Source organism: Lampris incognitus, chromosome 2, assembly GCF_029633865.1.
Source record: "Lampris incognitus isolate fLamInc1 chromosome 2, fLamInc1.hap2, whole genome shotgun sequence".
NCBI lineage: Eukaryota > Metazoa > Chordata > Actinopteri > Lampriformes > Lampridae > Lampris > Lampris incognitus.
Window position 1 is genome coordinate 62,902,074 of NC_079212.1, and position 14,171 is coordinate 62,916,244.

Below are 14,171 nucleotides of genomic sequence, written 5' to 3' on the forward strand. Positions count from 1 at the left end.
CATCCTTTCCCCGCACAGGATGATCAAAAACCTGGCGAAAAGCAGTGGTGAACTCAGCGTAGGATGAGGAAGTGGAGGCCCGTATTTCCCACACCGCTGTAGCCCAATCCAGGGCGCTTCCCCGGAGAAGACCCATGATGTAAGCGACTTTGGCTCCATCCGTGGAAAATGACTGGGGCTGCTGGTTAAACACGATCTCACACTGCATCAAAAAAGGGCGACAAAATCCAAAATCTCCATCATACTTATCGGGCGGGGCAACCCATGGTTCCTTAGCCGACGTTGATGGCGCGGAGCTGGAGGGGAGGCACTAAGTTGGGTCTGGATTCTGGAGATCTTTGAGATGAGCTCACGGAGGGCGTCAGCCATCCCCTGTAGCACCTGGCTGTGCTGGCCGAGGATCGATTCCTGGTTGGCTACAGCCTGGCAGACTGTGGCCAGGTCTGTGGTGGAATGGTCTGCTGGGTCCATATTGGCTTGAACGTACTGTCACGTATCTGGAAAGAACCCAAAAACAGACGGGACAACCAGGTAAGGAAAGAAATCAAGTCTTTATTGAAGTGGCCGATCCCAGGGGTAGAGCAGGACGTGGCTCAGTGGCAGGTAGACTGGCAGGCAGAAGTCCATGAATGGCTACGTTCCAGCGAAGACTGGTCCATAGTGGAGGCTTTTTAAGGGTGAGGGCGATTGCTTTGATGGCCAGCTGGTGTGCCGGGGTGAAGGGGAGGGGTCAGCAGGTGTCAAGGGAGAGGGGCTGTGACAATATCCAAACTAACACACATATCCAAACTAACACACATATCCACACTAAGACACATATCTAAACTAACGCACACATCCAAACTAACACACATATCCAAACTAACACACATATCCACACTAAGACACATATCTAAACTAACACGTATCCAAACTAACACACATATCTAAACTAACACACACATCCAAACTAGCACACATATCCACACTAACACACATATCCACACTAACACCCATATCCACACTGACACACATGTCCAAACTAACACCCATATCCACACTAACACCCATATCCACACTAACACATATCCAAACTAACACACATATCCACACTAAGACACATATCTACACTAACACATATCCAAACTAACACACATATCTAAACTAACACACACATCCAAACTAACACACATATCCACACTAACACCCATATCCACACTAACACACATATCCAAACTAAGACACATGTCCAAACTAAAAAATCACTATCCAAGGGAGCAGACGCCAGCCAGGAGTACTGTCGGAACTGCATGGGCTAGCAGTTAGCCTAACCTGCCCCGATTACATGTCCTGTCAGGCTGCTCTCTGTGTCTCCTCCTCGGACGCAGCTCCAGGCAGGGGCCGAGGTCGCTGTGGGCAACCAGACGAAGCAGACCAAGCCCTCCCAGCTGATCTGGCGCCAGCTCTCCCAGCCAGACACCCTTGACCCACCTCCCCGCACTCCTCACAACGACATCAAAAACACCAGTCAACGCCAGGTGAGGCCGCCGCCAGACCGCCCTCGGTGTTATCGGAACCGCCGGTCTGCATGGGCTAGCAGTTAGCTTAGCCTGCCCCGCTTCCGTGTCCTGTCAGACCGCCCCCGGTGTTACCTCCTCGGGTGCAGCTCCGGGCAAGGCCGCGGTCCCTAGGCCCACAGCACAGCACACCAAGCTCTCGCAGCCGATCCAGCATCAGCACTCCCAGCCAACAATTTAGATGCAGACGCAGGCGTGGGCAAAGACAGTACACCGACAGCACTGGTTGAGGCCACTGCGAACGTGAATTATGCCGCCATCTTCCCACAGCGGAAGCAGAGTGTTATCCTTCCTATTTATTGACATAACTATACTTAAGACTGTGAAAAGGTCAACGTTCCCTAAGACTGACTAAAGGTGTGTGGTGCAAACGTTGTGATAAAAAGACAACAGTCATTCTTGTCTCTCTGAGTAAGTTTAGTTCACAGACAAAGCACTTAAGTGGACTCAAGCTCGCCAAAGGCAAGAGTGAGCCCTGAGTGTCTGTATCACATTTTTTTAATAGTTAATGCTGAACATGCTTGCTCAGCTGCCCTGGAGGTAGTTCCTGTTTCACAGCATCTGTTAGGTGCAGATGCTTCCTGTTGTCTGGTCCTAACTGGCTTGTCACGTGTGTTGCATGTCACATGTATGTAGTATGTAGAGTTGCTGTGCAAGCATGTTGTGTGTCTGTGTTTTTCCACTGAGAGCACTTTGTCATATGCACATCACATGTCTTCTTACTCATAGCATATTGGTAAGAGATAAACACATTCAGCATGCCCTTATACAGCAACGACAATGGTTATATGACAATTTGCCATTACATTTCCCTCCTTTGAACATAAAGTGTTCACTTAATACAACCGTATACGTGTAGTGCAAGACGTTACAGTGGCTTTCCATGTATGTACAGCTTACATCAGAAACCACTTAGTTTATCAGCTTGACAACTTCTAATGGAACTAGCTTTGATGTTAGACATCATGAGAAGCGTTTCATACTACAGTTTATCATCTTCATCATCACCTTCTTCGTCGCCATGAGGGTAGGGAGGAACCCAGTTAGGGATCAGGTAGAGATCTGGATCCTCATCAGGAGAGTATTGGGGTATCACTACATACTGAGCAATGGATTTGGTGATCACTGATGTTACCATGGTACGGAGGCAGGGAATACAACAACAAAATAGTAATCCTATCACAATCACAACACATCCAGTACCAATTCTGGTACTGGATTCGAGCCCCCCCCCCCTCTTTTTTCTCCCCAATTATATTATATTAATGGTGGCGCGCGTGAGTGCTGCGGCTCTTTGCTCTGCGAGTTGGTGTTTAATTTTGTTTGTTTGGTCGCTGCTACTAATAGATCTGTATCAGTCAACTTACTCTTACAGTCGTCAGCACTTGATTAACATTGCAGTTGCCCATAGCAGGGCAATAACATCATCTTTCCATCAGACTCACGACATCCCCGACACCATTACCAGAACACCGGGTTCCCCATGGACTGTCATCCCGGAAAAGCGACGCAGACGTGTCAGGCTACGCAGAGACCCACGCAGACCACCGATCCCCAGCCTGTTCCTCTCAAATGCCAGGTCCGTTGTCCACAAGATGGGCGATCTGGAGCTATCCGTGGCCGCAAACAACTCAATACGGAACTGCAACGCCATGATAATCACGGAAACTTGGCTAAACTTCTCAATCCCTGACACCGCTGTTGAGCTGACTGACAGGTCGCTTCACATACAGGACAGGTCGCTTCACAGACAGGACAGGTCGCGTCACAGACAGGACAGGTCCCGTCACAGACAGGACAGGTCTCTTCACAGACAGGACAGGTCGCGTCACAGACAGGACAGGTCGCTTCACAGACAGGACAGTCAGGTCCAGGGATACTGCTAAGAACAGAGGAGGGGGGGCTATGTGTGTACGTGAACTCCAACTGGTGCACACAGAGCCGCGTTATAGACGGCCACTGTTCCCGTGATCTGGAGTCTCTGTCAGTGTTATGCAGACCCTTCTACTTACCAAGAGAGCTAACAGTAATAATTTTGACAGCTGTCTACATTCCACCCGACGCAAATGTTAGTCTATCTCTGGCTCACCTCCACCAAACCATCAGTAAGCAGCAGAAAACACATCCTGACGGTGTCCATGTGATCGCGGGTGACTTTAACCAAGCATGCTTAAAGTTGGTGCTTCCCAAATTTTCTCAGTATGTTAACTGCCCTACCAGGGGTAAAAACACCCTTGATCATGTCTATTGTCATTTAAAGCACGCATACAGGACAGTGCCCCTCCCCCACCTAGGGCTCTCTGACCACCTCCCCCTGCTCCTCCTCCCTACCTACACCCCCCTCAGGAGGACAGCAAAGTCATGTACTAAAACCATTACAACTTGGCCTGAGGGAGCACTGTCTCAACTCCAAGACTGTTTTTCAAACACAGACTGGTCCATTTTTGATCAAGGGGATCTCCAGGAATACACAGAAACTGTACTTTTTTATATTAAGACCTGCATTAGCAATGTGACTGTAAACAAACGCATCCGTGTTTTTCCCAATCAAAAGCCACGGATGACTGCTAGGGCTGACCTGAAGAGGGGCATCAGGGCTGCCAAACTGGCCTATAAAGGGAAAATCGAGGACCACGTCTCAGATAACAACCCAAGACGAGTGTGGCAGGGGCTACAACATCTCACTAACTAAAAAGGCAGCACAAAAAAACTGTGATTACAACAAATGGAGCCCTGCTGGCAGAGGAGCTAAATAACTTCTTTGCCCACTTCGAGACCAGGAGAGTCTCTTCTCCACCCCACTTGGTCACTGACACCCCTGCTCTCACTGTTCAACAGCATGAGGTGAGACAGGCCTTCAAAGCAGTGAATCCAAGGAAGGCTGCTGGCCCTGACGGGATACCCGGAAAGGTGCTCAGAGCATGCTGCCACAAACTCTCTGGTGTTTTTACCAACATCTTCAACCTATCCCTCTCGCAGGCCTCTGTCCCCACCCCTCTGAAATCAGCAACTATCATCCCGGTCCCTAAGAAACCATCCTCAAACAGCCTAGCAGACTACAGACCGGTAGCCCTCAACCCTCTGGTTATGAAGTATTTTGAGAGACTAGTACTCAAACATATACAAGCCAGTTTTTCTCCTTCCCTGGACCCCCATCAGTTCTCATTCAGGCCAAACAGATCCACAGAAGACGCATTGTCCACCACCCTTCACGCTGCCTTGAGCCATCTCGAACAGAAGAACAGCTACGTCAGGATGCTCTTTGTGGACTACAGCTCTGCCTTTAACACCATCATTCCTGACATCCTGATAAACAAACTGCTGACCCTCGCCCCCCCTCGTCTACTTGCAGCTGGATCAAGGACTTTCTAACAAACCACCCACAGTCAGTCAGAGGTGGTCCCCACCTCTCCTCTACCATCTCACTCAGCACCGGCTCACAGCAGGGTTGCGTGTTGAGCCCCCTCCTCTACTCACTGTACACCATCGACTGTTTACCAGCTTTCCCTTCAAACTCCATCATAAAATTCGCTGACGACACCACTGTAGTCGGGCTCATAACAGGCGGTGACAAGTCTGCTTACCGACTGGAAGTCCAGAATCTGTCTGAGTGGTGCTCTGCAAATAACCTCATCCTAAACCCCACAAAAACAAAAGAACTCATAATTGACTTCAGAAAACACAACACCCCCCCCCCGGCCTCTCTCCATAAATGGTGAGTGCGTGGTGAGAGTCCACTCATTTAAACTCCTGGGAATCCACGTTACGGACTGTCTGTCATGGTCACCAAACACCACGGCAGTGGTCAAAAAGGCACAGCAGCGGCTACATCTCCAGAGGTTACTTAGGAAAAACGACATGAGCGTGAAGCTGCTGGTGTCCTTCTACAGATCCGCTATCGAGAGCATCCTCACATACTGCCTGCCGGTGTGGTTTGCTGGTTGCTCCGCCGCAGACAAAAAGGCTCTCCAGAGAATCACCAGGACAGCAGAACAAATCACCGGTTGCCCCCCCCCCCCTCTTTAAGACATTGCCCACAGCCGGACCCTCTCAAGAGCCAAAAGCATCATCAAGGACAGCTGTTTGAACTATGACCCTCTGGCAGGCACTTCAGGTCCATCAGATCCAGAACCAGCAGATTCTCCAACAGCTTTTTCCCAAACGCAATAATCGCACTAAACAAACATAGTTAACCCTCTCACAGCCACCTCTTGCACTTTAATGCCTGCAATTTACCCCATTGCTGCTCCTTTATTCATCTTGTCTTGCTATTGTCTACTTTATTCCATTGCTGTTTTATCCCGTTGCTTTTTTTAATCATTCTTGTCTTTTCAATGTGTGCTTTTTATTTATTTTATTGTTGCACCACAGTGGAGTTGTACTCCCTGTTTCGTTGTATTGAAAAGTACAATACAATATTCAATTCAGTTCAATTATACTTGGCCAATTACCCTGCTCTTTACATACGGCTTCCCACCCGCAGACACGGCCAATTGTGTCTGAAGAGACGCCCGACCAAGCTGGAGGTAAAACGGAGATTCGAACCACTGACCCCATGTTAGTAGGCAACAGAATAGACCGCTACGCTACCCGGGCACCTAACATTCAAACTCTAACCCGGGATCAATTGTAGGTTTGAGCTGGTGCTATTCCACCTGTCATGTCTGTCATCCTTTCAAATGTGTGTGTGATGTGTGGGAAGATGGGTTTCCGTTTTTCATACAAGCTTTAAGCGGGGAGTTGGATGAATCATACTCATGTGACCCAAGATAATGGAGACACTGCAATGGGCAATATTCCCAGTCGGTATTCTTTCTTTTGTCATAATTTTTCATAGTTTTATCATAATACTTAGCACATGAGGTGGAGTTAATTGGGATTGGGGTCAAGCACAACACAGGTTTTGGTTTCATGCAGACATAGCAGGCACAGCTGGTAAGACCTGTAACTGAGAAATTCAGATACTGATTGTCCTTTGCAACATGTTGTAGATACAAATCCTTGTCCCAAACCACAGGTGTCACAGGTTTGAGTCTTTGCGAGACCTCTCTCTTCAGAGGTGTTGAGCAGTTTTTAAGGGTTAGCCTAACCTTGTGTTTTTCATTTTTGCCCCCCTATATATGCCCTAATGTCACACTCATGTGTCTCCTTTCATCAGGCCGTTGAGGAACAGGCTGTAGTCTTCTGTCATGTTGGCTGTGCAGGAGTAATTGTATAATTGCATTTCCTGCTCAGTCTTTCTGATAAAGCCACATCGGCTCCCCTTATTCTGACTGATGATCTTATACCATGTTAGGGAGCGAACGCTCTTTCCCTCAGCTCCTCTACAGGTCAGGGAGATATCTTCATTGCACTGTCCTTGAACCAATGTCGTTGACCCCCACGTTGTTGTGTATGCTATAATGTCACTCAGAGGGGAGAATATTGTTGCTATCACAACATTCCCTCCTTTGGTTCCCAGGATCGCCATTCTCGCTATCTTAAGCGTTGGGCGTTGGTGTGATGTCGTCTAAGGGGCTAGGTACCCTTTTACAGTGACTGGCGTGTATCCACGTTGCTCTCTCAGCTACCTTCACTGCTGTTTCTGTTGTTAACAACACCTGGCATGGTCCCTGCCACCTTGGTTTGTTCCAGGATTTCCTTCTGCAGTCTTTTACCACTATCCAGTCTCCGGGTTTAGATCATGTAGGGACCCTTGGCTGGTTCTGGCAGTGTTGCTTTCACTTGCTTGTGGATATCAGAAAGCACAGAAGACAGATTTGTACAATAACGTAGCATTTCATCCTCACACTCACTGGTGTGTGGAAGGTGTCTTTGCGATGGCCCTATTCCGGATTTAATAGTCGGCCAAATAATATTTCAAATGGGCTGAGGCCTAATCTGGCTCTCACCCGTGCTCTCATGTACATAAGTACGAATGGGAGAGCTTTTGTCCATGATAGCCCTGTGTCCTTGCAACATTTGACCAGTTTATTTTTTAAGGTGCCATTCTCTTTCTACCACAACTCCTCTTGCGGGGTGGTGAGCACAGTGCTGTCTTAGGTCTATCTCTAGATATTCATCTACACTCTTTAATGCTGTATTCACAAATGGGGTACCGTTGTCACTACTAATTTTTCTTGGTATTCCCCATCTGGGAATGATTTCCCTAAGTAATGCTTTTGACACCGCGCTAGCATACTGTTTCGCAGTAGGGAAAGCCTCTACCCATTTAGACAACATGTCCACAATTACCAACCAATACTTTTTCGCTTCACTTGGTGTTAATTCAATAAAATCCATTTGTAGGTGATCAAATGGTTTATTCTGTTGAGGGTGCGTACCTTGGTCTACCTGGAGACCTCGACCTACATTGTTTGTAGCACAAATGACACAATTCTGACAAGATTTTTGTGAATAATTTGAGAAGCCTTTTGTATATCACACATTGTTTAATGTAGTAACCATCTCTCCTTTTGACACATGGGCCTTTCCATGTGTCAACTTAACATAGTAAGGGAAAAACATTTAGGTAAACAGGGCTTGTCATCTGGCCTGTGCCATATGCCTTCTACCTTTCTGCTCCCTGCTTTTCCCCATTGTGCTATTTCTGATTTTTCTCCTCTACTTTGCATTTCCTTTAGGTCTGCTGTTGGAGTTTGTACAGCAGTGGCCACCATCTGAGTTTCGGATGATGGATTTTGCACAGCTGCCTTAGCAGCCATATCCGCCTGCGCATTTCCTACAGAGACAGTCTTTTTCGTTAGTGTGAGCATCACATTTAATAACTGCAATTGCTTTTGGTAACAGCACCACATCTAGCAGATCTGACACTAGTTCATGGTGGGCTATAGGTTTGCCTGATGCTGTTAGAAATTTTCTGTGTTTCCACAGAATGCCAAAATCATGTACCACACCATGTGCATACCTGGAATCGGTATAGATGTGGATTGTTTTATCTTTTGCCAATTTGCAGGCCTCAGTTAGAGCCTTTAACTCTGCTGCCTGTGTTGACCAATGAGATGGCAAGGATCCTGATTTCAAAATGGTATGATGTGATACTACTGCACTGATTCTTTCCAGTGTCAGGATTGCGGAAGGCGGATCCGTCAACAAATATTTCTAGGTCTGGGTTTGATATTGGTTGCTCCTTCATGTGTGACCTAGGGGAGCAAACAGAGGTTATTGCAGCCACCCAATTGTGTGGTTATGCATCTTCTGCTGTTGGGAGCAAAGAAGCCGGGTTAAGCACAGTACATAGTTTAACTATATTATTCGGCATTTCTAATGACACAGTGGCGTACCTGATCCACCTGGCTGCTGACAAATGTGATGTCTTTTGTTTTAGCAGGGTTAATGATACCGTATGAGGTACCAATAGGGTGAGTTTTGCATAATCCACAATGTCCCTAGAGGCCAGGACTGCTTTCTCCGCTGAAGCTACTGATCTCAAACATCCTGGCAAACCTGCTGCCACTGAGTCCAGTTTGGCAGACAAATATACAACTGGACATTGCATTCCACCATGTTCCTGGAGTAGCACAGATGACATATAGCCTCCTTTCTCATCTACTGTCTGTGTGAATGGTTTTTCAGGATCAGGCAATCCTGATGTAGGTGATGTCTGCAATACTGTTTTCTGACTCTTCTGTCCATGGTATGGGGTCATGAGGCAATAAGCCTTTTCCATGGATCATGTTGAATAATAGTGCCTCCATTTCAGCATAGTTAGGTATCCACTGTCTTCAATAGGATGTCATTCCTAGGAAGCTCATCATTTGTTTCTTCGTGCACGGTTTGGTACCTTTTGAATTGCAGCCATCCTCTTAGATGAGAGGGATTTACCTTCTGCTGTTATGACATGTCCTAAGTACTGTACTTGTTGTACATACTGTACTTTTGTCAGATTGACTTTATGGCCATTTTCTGCTAAAAACATTAACAGAGCTCTTGTATCTTTTTCACATGCCTACTTAATAGGAAGTAGGCATATGAAAAAGGGTTGCTGAAGCGTCGGGTTGCTGAAGCGTCATGTGTTGTAGGCCGAAAGGTACAGGCTACCGATTCCTGCATGCTTGACAAACCCCGGCTAGGCCCCTCCTTGCGGTATTGACCGGACTTCACTTGTGGAGTTGGTATAACCTGGGCAGCACTCAGCTGGCTAAAGCCTAACTGGACCGCGGACTGGTGGTTATAAACATCTAAAACATCCCCAGCTCGTAAGTGCCTAACAAGTGGGCAGTCCGGACTCCCAATCCGACCATCACTTGGGTGCAACCTGTGGCAGATCCCATTGTCTTCACTCTTGTGTTGCCATGGAACTAGATCCTCCCAGGCAAAGCAGTGTGGACCAGCATCGCGACCTGATCACCACTTTAATCAAGGCTTTAGCGAATAGCTCCAAGTTTTTAAGCACACACCTTAATCTCTTGGAATGGATCCTTGGACACAAGAGATGCCAACGACAACGACTTCGTAGGAGAACAAATCATTAGGTCATCTACATATTGTAACAATGCTGGCCCTTCTGGGAGGGTTAGGGTCTCCAAATTATCCCTTAATGCAGCATTATACACCGTTGGTGATTCTGCATATCTTTGTGGCATTCTAGTCCACGTCTTTAAAATCGAATGCAAACCAGTACTGATTGGCTGGATCACTTTTGACACTGAAAAATGCATTAGCCAAATCAGTTAGCGAAACCAACAGGAGGTCCACGGAATCTGTGTTAGAAAGGTATGGAAGGAAGTGTCGTGAGGCAGAGATCTGAGTTTTATGGCAATCCCTATGCCCCATACACCACACAGATCCCAGGAATGCTCCTTTATTTAACAAGTGAAACGGCACACACGCATGAACACTGGCTAGAGGTCACCAATTGCCACAGGAGTCTTGGTGTTGGCCACACTGCCAGCCAGCCCCCAACATTGTCGCGGCCACACAAACCCCAAAAACCACACAACGTAACTACGACCATCAAAACGTGAACACCACAACATTAAAACAACGATTTTAACATAAACATCAATAGTCCCGTGAGCCCTTGTGGTCCCCCAGTGCAGAAATCTTGACAGTCAGAGTGACTGCATTATCCAGTCACTACATAGTCAGCATCTGAGGGTCAGTTGTCCTTGATGACCCCATCATCCAACACATAGTCCCTCAAATTGCCCAGGGGGCCATCACTTCTCGTTGCTGGCAGTCTGGACGGCCGCCACCATCAGTGCCATCTGGCCCTGGTCCTCTTGCTGCTGGCAGTAGTGGCACTCCAATGCCGCACAGGGGCTCTGTGCCTGCTGGGCGGTGACCGCTCGGCAACTGGCTCATTGATCTTTGGGCCTGTTCTTCCCCTGACCAGACTAGAGTGCCATGGTCTTCATGCCGAGGGTGATGGTTGCCCCTGACATGTTAACAAGGGATCCCCTATGGGTCAGCAGGTCCAGGCCGATGATGCATGGACGGGTCTTGGATGTTGGGGAGCCCCTAATTTAATTTTCAACATGTGCTTGCACATTGTTTTTAATGACAATAAACTGAACTGAATTGAATAACTCATGCACCAGCTGCTGATCTCCAGCTCGGACTCACAGTGAATTCTTCCCTCTCATGCCAGCCTTTTCTCCTGCCACCGTCATCAGCAGGGTGTTGATTGGTGACCAAACCACTGAGAGTGGGCCGGTGATGCCCGGGAGGATGCCAGGTCGCACCAGGGAAATGGTAGACCCCGTGTCTACCAGGGCCCAGCAGGGTTGACTGTTGAGATGGCAGTTCAGATACAGTCCTTTGGTGTGACCTAGGCGGCCAACCAGTGTGCATCAGCCTTGAAGGGGGGCTGGATACTGGAATGGTGGTCCCCTCACTAGGCCACTCCACTGTAATTTCTCCGCCAGCTGGATAACTCTGGCTTTTGGTGCTGGGCAGTCGCAGGCTATGTGGCACATCATACTGGTAACAGTGGTCAGTCGGCCGGGGTGAACGTCTTCTGGATGTTGGAGGCCATTGCTGAGACTGCTGTGGTAGAAGCCAAACTTGGTAGACTTCTTCTGCCTCCTCCTCTTCATCATAGTCAGCCAACCTGATGTGGAGTCAGAGAGTGGGGGCCTTCCGCTGGGTAGGCTGTGTGGAGAGTACCAGCTTTGCTTGTTCAGCTTCGCAGAGAGCCTCGCTGAGGGATTGGGGCATGGAGAGGCAAACACGCTGGCGCAACCGCACCAGCATGAGCCCCTGCAGAAAAGCGTGGAGGGCCAGCTCCTCTTGGGCAGCTGCGTTGAACTGTGGGTAACCGTGTTGGGCGTGCAGCTGCACATATGTGGCGAAGGTGCCCAGGCTCTCTCCTTTTTGGCGGCAGTGGCTGGCTAGCTGCTCCCTGCTCGGGTCAGTGAAGGGTTGCTACCCAAATCACCTCTCCAGCGCCATGGTCATGGCCTGGAGGTGCCGCTGCTCCACTGGGGCTACGTCAAGTAGCACCTGCAAAGCCTATCCCTCCAATGCATGGGCCAGGTAAATGGCAGCTTTCATTGTTGCTCCATCCGCTGTGCCATGCCGCTAGTTGGACTTGCAAGAGGTACGGCTCTAGCTGTGTCATCCCGTTGTATTGGGCAGCTTGGCTGGTGTTCTGTGCGCAACTGCGGGGTGTGACAGACTTGATGTGGGGACCAGTGGTGGTGGTTAATTGGCAGCAGCCATCCTAGGGGATGGTCGGTGGCAGTGGGCAGCAGGTGTTCTCCTGTATTGGCAGTTCTGGCCTCTAAGGGGCAGTGGGGCCGCGGTGCATTGGATCCATCAGGGTGGGCTGGAAAACTACAACCTCTGGCGGGGTCCATCTTTTGCCATGCCAGGTTTTCCAAGTGCCACCAGGTCTGCTTAAAGTCTTGTTCCAGTCTTTGGATCTCTCTCTCCATTCTTCTGCCAAAATTCCACTTCTGACATCAATGTGGCGAGCTTGCATGGAAGAAGGCGTTGTGAGGCAAAGATCTGAGTTTTATGGTGATCCTCGTGCCCCGTACACTACACCGCCCTGGAAATGCTCTTTTATTTAACAATTGAACACACACACACACACACACACACACACACACACACACACACACACACACACACACACACACACACACGAACACTGGCTGGAGGTCACCAACCGCCCCAAGATTGTCCAGGTCACACAAACACCAAGAATCACACAACATAACTACAACAATCAAAACATAAACACCATGTAAACTACTAATAAGACACGTTAGCCCCTAGCTGACGGGTCTAACCCTTTAGCCGAGCGGTTAGTGACGTCGCCTTGTGGTGCAGTACACTCCGTATCGAATCCCGCACCGGGCGAGAAATTAGCTCGGTTACATTGGTGGCGGCGGTGGGATCCGGAAGTGTGCAGATCCTCAGAAGTCTCTTCGGAGCGCGGGAATAACAAAGCGCGAGGGCGCGCTTCCGGGAGAGGGTGACGACTGTAAACTACTAATAAGACACGTTAGGCGCTAGCTAACGGGTCTGACCCTTTAGCCGAGCGGTTAGTGATGTCGCCTTGTGGTGCAGTACACCCCGTATCGATTCCCGCACCGGGCGAGAAAATGGCTCGGTTACAACCACAACACTAAAACAACAACGATGTTAACATAAACATTAACAATCCCGTGAGTCCTTGCTCTCCCCCAGCGCAGAACTCTCAGCGGTCAGAGTGAGCACCTTCTCCGGTCGCTACTGTATGTTTTGTCCAGACTGACAAATATCCCAGTGACAACAAATACTAAAGAGAAAATAATCCATATTTGAGAAGGTACAAATGGCTAAAAGAGGTAGGCTTTGATCTTGCTTGACAAATGACCAAAATTAAATTTAGCAAATCAACTCTTGCCAGTGATCGTAATTTAATGTAAGTGGTTAGCAGAAGCCAGAGCCCTCGAAAGAGGAGAGTTGTGTCAATGAGGGGTCAGAACGCGAGAGGGTCACGTGGTTCATGTAGGCGCCGAATAGTTCCAAACGAAGCTTGGCGGGTCGTTTAAATGAACTGCTTAGCCGCGATGTCTGGTAACTACTAACCAATATTTTCAGATTTCTACATTTATATATAGATATAGATATATTCCAACGTGACACATATTCTATGCGCACTGTTTGGAACTATCCGGGGCTCCCATGATCCGCCATTGATGTGGCCCATTGCCGTCTACGGAGTTGACGTAACTCTCTCTAGGGCTCTGGCAGAAACCTTAAAGATCAGGGTAACCAAATTAACAGATCTGCTTCAAAATACTTTATAAATGTGGGAGATGTATTGCTGTTGACAAGTTAAAATGTGTTGAATCATGTATAGAACTGATTTGCGGAGTTAGACCGTTTTGGGGTATTTTTCCCGTTTTCCTTTCTTGATTTTTTTGGCCGGCTTCCTTGGTGACGTCGCCATCTTCCTTTGCATTGGTTTTGAACACATTTGCGTATCCCACCTAAGGTTACTATAGTAACCTTAATCTCACCTCACCTGTCTGTCCCCTATATAAAGCTCGTAACGGCAGCTGTCACTCCGAGGCAGTTGAAAGTAGTAGTTGAAAGTAGCCAGTTGAAAGTCTTGTGAATGCTATGCCTGCGCATAGACATCTGGCATCCTTGGATCATGCCAGCTTTCGGGGTCTG